Below are 7,121 nucleotides of genomic sequence, written 5' to 3'. Positions count from 1 at the left end.
CTCCCACAGACCACCGGCCCAAATCCATGTATCTGCACAGCAAACAGTGATAGTCACTGAGCTGTTGTGGTGCCCGTCTGCTGGTCCAGTTTTAAGCGTACACAACGACACGAAGCAGTAGGCCACTCTCGAAACATCCAAGAGCAGCCACGCACGACCCACCGTGTAGATGCCCCTCGTGAGACAACAAGGTGAACTGACACACCTGCGAGTAAAAGAGAAAAACATCAACACATGTAGCATTAGATTTCCAGTATCGTCCGAGGCTCTGACCCTTATTTAAAACCGTCTCCTAGAACCCTCCATCCCTGTGTCACTCATGTGTCTATCTAAGTAAACCTTAAACAACTCCAGCATGCCTGCGTCCACCGCCCTACTTGGTAGCGCATTTCCATACCCCCATGACCCTCTGTGTGAAAAACCTCCCTCGAGTATCCAAATTATACTTCTCCCCCCTCACCCTGAGCTCGTGACCTCTCGTGATATTTGTCTCCAATCGAGGAAAGCCTGCCACTGTTGACTCTATCTATCCCCTTCATTATTTTATACACCTCTATCAGATCCCCCCTTAATCTCCGTCTTTCTAAGGAGAAAAGCCCCAGTTTTCCCAATCTTTCCTCATAACCCAGTCCTTCCATACCAGGCAGCATCCTGGTAAACCTCCTTTGCACTCTCTCCAGGGTCTCCACGTCCTTCTGGTAGTAAGGTGACCAGAACGGACGCAGTACTCCAAATGCGGTCTAACCAACGTTCTGTACAACTGCAGCATTAGACGCCAGCTCTTATACTCTATACCCCTTCCTATAAAGGCTAGCATTCCGTAAGCTTTCTTCGCAACCTTCTCCACCTGAGTTGCTACCTTCAGAGACTTGTGCACTTGCACTCCCAGGTCCTCTGCATTTCTATACTCTTAATTGGTCTACCCTTTATCATGTAACTCTCCCTGCATTATTCCTTCCAAAATACATCACCTCGCATTTATCCGGATTAAATTCCATTATTCTTATTAAGGTGTTAATGCTATGAATGCAAAGTGAATCCACATGGGAATTAATGCTTATATTCCTCATTTTCAAACAAATACTCAAATCATCTGTCACTGCAAATCAAATCCACACAGTCTGAGACTGACGTACATTGAAATGGTTTGTGTGAGGCTGAACTTGTTCACGGTAACAGGAATAGTTTTTTTATATCAATGCAAAAACGGATAGAGATGAAGGGCCTACCTGAAATAATGAGTAGAATCAGAATTATTTCAGTGTGGAAGGCTGATTTATACAAATATCTTACAGTGAGAAGAGCACATCAAATGGTGTTGCATATCCTCTTACAACAGTGAGCCAAAACCAGTGAGAAGGTTATGAGGTGACCTGATTGAGGCATACTAGATGATCAGAGGGTTAGATAGGGTGGACAGTGAGAGCCTTTTACCTCGGATGGTGATGGCTAACACGAGGGGACATAGCTTTAAATTAAGGGGTGGTAATTAAGACGGATGTCAGAGGTAGTTCTTTACTCAGAGGGTAGTAAGGGTGTGGAATGCCCTGCCTGCAGCAGTTGTGGACTCGCCAACTTTAAGGGCGTTCAAATGGTCAGTGGATAGGCATATGGATAACATTGGAATAGTTTAGGTTAGAGGGTCATTAGATTGGTTCCACTGGTCGGGGACACACCGAGGGCCTGGACTGCGCTGAAATGTTCTATGTTCTAAAACCTGGTAATGGTGAAAGATGTGGTTTCTTTCTCCTCTATGATCGGAGTATCGCTACTGCTGCTCATCCCTCCGTTCATACATTTATATTGCTAAATAAAACCTCAGAGTATCATGGCTTCTTCAATGAGAAAGGCTCTGCAGAGTGGAACAAATATCTAGAAGGTGGAAGGTTTTGGCTGGGATTTTACACCCCGCAGTGAGTTGATTGTAAAATCCTGTAAGTCACCCAAAGGGATGAATCTCACTGAAGAAAAGTTGGAGAGAATCACTCCTGTAAGAAATACATTACTGCTGTCTCCATTTCACACTAGGGAGAGACCTGAAGAGTCACGGCAATGATTACATGGAAATGTCGCTGGTCTGTTTGAGAGCGATATCCAGCCAGAGATTTACCACAACGGAACAAACTATTGAAAAACAGCCGACAGAATTCCCTATCACAGAAAGCAGTGGAGGCCAAATCTCAGCCTTGTGGCTAAGATCGAGTGTAGTATCCACATGTTGGGCTGGGTTAAAGTTGTTAGGTTACATTTTAGCTTCATTTGAAGCAATTTTTAAAAGCAGCATTTTGGCTGAGATGAAAATGAGATCAAGCCTTGGAGAAGGAGCTAATCCTGACTCCAAGCAGCTTGGATCGTGCAGATCAAACCCAGGACAGGAGGTGAGAGCCCTGTCTGTCCAGCTTGGATTGGAAATGTCTCACTCACTGAGACTCTGAATTGGATTTGGGGGGGACTGGGAGAGAAACAGAGAACGATAGAGCAAAGGGTCAAATTATCTCCTCTGCTCCCATTCCCCATGTTTCTGTATTCATACAAAACATTCATTAACCAAATACTGTTATAAAAATCAAACACTGAAACAATGCTCAGATTGAACTTCACCTTTCATTTCAGCAGCTGCAGTTTGACATTTTGTTTAACAGCCTCAGAATAGAGTGTTTCATTCAGAGGGAAAGATCGAGGGGGAAGGGGAGGGGGGAGGGTGGGTGTGGGAGGAGGGGGGAGGGTGGGTGTGGGAGGAGGGGGGAGGGTGGGTGTGGGAGGAGGGGGGAGGGTGGGTGGGGGGGTGGGGTGGGTGGAGGAGGGGGAGGGTGGGTGTGGGTGGGGGGGGAGGTGGGGTTGGGGGGAGGGGGGGAGGGTGGGTGTGGGAGGAGGGGGGGAGGGTGGGTGTGGGAGGAGGGGGGGAGGGTGGGTGTGGGTGGAGGGGGGGAGGGTGGGTGTGGGAGGGAGGGGGGAGGGTGGGTGTGGGGGGTGGGGTGGGTGGAGGAGGGGGGAGGGGTGGTGGGGTGTGGGGGGGTGGGTGTGGGAAGGGGGGAGGGGGGTGGGGGGTGGGGTGGGTGGAGGAGGGGGGAGGGTGGGTGTGGGTGGGGGGGAGGGTGGGTGTGGGGTGGGGGGGAGGGGTGGGTGTGGGTGGGGGTGGGTGCGGGAGGAGGGGGGGAGGGTGGGTGTGGGAGGAGGGGGGAGGGTGGGTGGGGGGAGGGTGGGTGTGGGAGTGGGGGGAGGGTGGGTGTGGGAGGAGGGTGGGTGTGGGAGGAGGGGGGAGGGTGGGTGTGGAGGAGGGGGGGGGGTGGGTGGGTTTGGGAGGAGGGGGAAGCGGTGGGGGAGGAGATGTCGGGGAGGGGGGAGTGGGGAAAAGGGGAAGGCGGAGGGCAGGCGAAGGAAAGAGGTGGTGAGGTGAAGGAAGGGTCTGGACATATTAACCTGACTTTTTACTCATCATCTCCACACCTACACTGAGCCTCAGAAGAACCCCAGTGATTTGGAGAAGCGAGGGTTAGATCTTCCATCCATGATGGACTCCCAGTTTTCTCCCTGCGCTGGATTGTCCCATACTCATCAGAGAGATAGTTCACATCAACTTCCAAACCTCAACTAAAACATTCCTAAAGCAATAGATATCATCACTAAGGATCAACATTACATACACAGAATCTTAAACTACATAGCTTCAAATACATTGCAAAATCCAAACCGATTTTCATTACAGACACTCCAAACCCACTCGATCCATTCGAGTTCCTAACGGCCTCACAACAAACCAAAGTGTTTTAAAAATATCTAAACCTTCTTTCATCTGCTTTCTGAACATTATAACATTATTACAGAAGATTAACCTGCCTAAAAAAATCCCCCCCCCCCCCGATATATCTCCTGCCTCTGTTTGCTGATTCTGGGAGGAGAAAATGCTGAAATGATTTGGTGTAAAATTTGAAACATTGAGGAAAGTTAACCTGTCTGACTGACTGACACCCAACTGCTTTATACCAGGAAGAGTCAGGCTCAGAGGTTTGGCACTCTCACAGGATACATGTCAGTACGCTGGATTTAGTGTGATCCCCACGTGCTGTGTGGATGGAGTATCGTCACCATAAACCAGCATTTCATGGGAAAGTATCACCCAAGGTTCCAGTACTGTTACCACCCAGTCTCCAACTGACCTTACAAATCTCACCTTCCTGCACACGTGAGAGTGGGGGGGACAGGATGGACAATGCACCACGGCTCAATCTGTGCATCACTATATATATATATATCGTCATGTTAATGTTTAACCTGTATGTTACAAAATGGTTCCTACATAGTTCCCAATGGCTCAGACTGTTGGAGACGATGCACTGGGCTGTTCCCAGCGACACAGGGGAAGGTGTGGATCTGGTCAAGTGATAATGTGACTATCCTGTGTCAGGAGCACGGGAGATATTCCCAAAGACAGCAGAGCACAAGCATGAAGTAGCAGCTAACCTAATGGATAACTCTCTTTGCAGGGATTCTTTGGTATAACAGTGCAGAAAGAGGCCATTCAGCCCATTGAGTCTGCACCAATTCTCAGAACGAGCATCTTCTCCACATCTCTGTTCATTTCGCAGGCTAATCCACCTCACCTACGATGCACCTTTGGGCTGTGGTGGTAACTGGAGCCCCCAGAGGAAATTGAGTGGGATTGTGTTCGGTGCAGACTCGATGGGCCTCTGTCTGCACTTTAGGGTTCGATGGTTCTATTCACATCTTCCCTGGATTGTCACTAAAATTACACCTGAGAATAACGACTCCCCCCCCCCAACAGAAACTTTAGATAGCAGTTCCGGAACTGAAAGATTTGTCAATTCTACTTTCATGTAAACACCAGTCATCAGGTGCTACTGTTTTGCCTTAATAATGTGTAACTGAATACTTGGGTGTGTTATCAATTAAGTTCAAAATCGTTATTGATTAGGATTGCTTTTAAAAACACTATATTGAATTATTTATGACTAGGTCAAATGTTTATTGTACATCCTTGAATTGTAAAAAACATTGAAAGAAAAGTATTGGATTAATATTGTATCAAAATGAAGTAGTGAAACCTGAGCACGTGTAATTTTACAAGAGAGTGCGTTTCCTGTCCATTACTGACAAACATTTCCAGATTGTTTATATAAGTCTCCATTCCAGGAGACACTTTGCTAAGTGTTTCTAGATTCAAGCTACATTTGTTGATATTCCTGGCATAATCTTTAATTAAGATACAAAGAGCAAAGAATCCATGAGTGGTTTGCATCCAAAATATTCATTTTGTTTTTGCTCCTTCCAGATACTGACTGACTGTTACACATTTCCCTGTTTTCCCTTTTATTTGCACTCTAACCGTTATAAGTCTTTTTCGCAAGGACAACCTCCTCGAGACTATATTCTTGTACGACCGGGAGTGGATCCCGTCCTTCTGCACTGTTTTCTGTGGTGGAACCGAAGATGCTGCTGTGGGAAATCCTGCGTGTAGGAGGTACATTGACCAAACTTTTATGCTTTCATCATTACTCATCACAGTATTTTGCAGGGATCTGGAGGAGAATGTTGGTCTCTTTATCCTTGTTTTCACAAGTTGCCTCTTGACAAAGAATTAATTTCAAATTTGCCTTTATTTCACCACGTAGGCTAAATATTACAGTGAAATATTCCAACCTGCACTGCCAGCTGTACTATCTGTGAAAGAGACAAAGTTGATGACCAGACTTTTCTGGCTGTTCTCGTGGTGAATGAACTCCCATTGCGAATTTTCCCAGTGAGGGACAGGGATTCAATTGAAACCCCAGTGAACCAGTGGGACCAGGAGATCCCGCCACTGACCAATAGTAGATTGCTTCTGCTGCAGTGAAACATACGGCAGAGGGATACAGAAAATCCCACGTGGAGAAGGCTTCTTGTCAATTTCACCAGGCTGTAGGAATGGAGCATATTTTAAGTGAATTGAGGCAGAAGTACAAGAAATAACTGAGAAGATAGGATTGAATACAAGATAAATTACATGATAGTATTTACCATCATGAGAAATACCCCCTCACGCAAAAACGTTGGAAACGGGTCCTACAGTTCGATGTAATGATTTATTCTAGAATCTCTGCCCATCAATCCTGCACTGACAACAATCCCACCCACGCTCTATCCCCTTAACCTTACCTATTTATCCTGTTAACCTGAGACTAAGGGGCAATTTAGCATGGCCAAATAACTTATATATCTTTGGACTGCGGCAGTAAACTGGAGCACCTGAAGGAAAACCCATGCAGACATGGGGAAAATGTGAACTCCTCCCAGGCAGTCACCCAAGGCCAGAATTGAAGGCGGGTCCCTGGAAATATGAGGCAGCAACTTGTATATTTATACAGTGAAAAAACCCAAGGTGTGGGAATGTCCAGGTTATGGAAGGGGTTTCAATGTAACAACTGCAGTGGAATGATGAATTATTGAGTGTTTACCATTTCCTGTTCTCTTTTCATTGCTGAACACGGTGAACAGCACCATTCAGCTGTAATATTACCCGCTGATGGTCATACCTGATTTATTTCTGTGTGAATTGGTGCCCAGCAGGTCTTACTGCTCTGAGTGTTTAGACACTCTTGTGAAACCCGGCACATCAGAAATGGTGGAAGCAATGGAACCTTGGATATGTTACATGCGCACTTCGGATAGATCTTTTGGGCTACTTCGAAGGAGGAGAAAATGGCAACGAAAACTGAAGCAGTTCTTTGAGCAGGAAAGTGTAAGTGTAACTGTGATTTCAGTTCATATCTAATTGTTCAAGAAAGTAATGACGGCACTTGGATATATCTCCTTCATTTAGATGTGTTGGATCATTCCTTGGGCAGTATTAAGGTGTTAGATACATTCAAGCTTCTTTCTTTTTCCATAAAATGCTTTGATGAGATTGGGAACTAAGTGTTTGACTAGGAGGCTGGGATTCTCCCAAAAAGAATTTTAAATTGTGATGAACAGAGGAAAGATTGATTTTTGGAGGTAGATTGTTTGTGTTGCTTCCTTTTGTAGTTATTTAGGATGACCCTACAGACAGAGGTCACTTGATCCATCAAGCTTGTAAGGGTGGCACAGTGGTTGGCATTGCCGCCTCACAGCGCCGGGGACCCAGG

The sequence above is a fragment of the Carcharhinus amblyrhynchos genome, unplaced genomic scaffold (genome assembly GCF_965287045.1).
Source record: "Carcharhinus amblyrhynchos unplaced genomic scaffold, sCarAmb.v2.hapA chromosome_103, whole genome shotgun sequence".
NCBI classification, from domain to species: Eukaryota; Metazoa; Chordata; class Chondrichthyes; order Carcharhiniformes; family Carcharhinidae; genus Carcharhinus; species Carcharhinus amblyrhynchos.
This window is presented reverse-complemented; position numbering follows the sequence as displayed.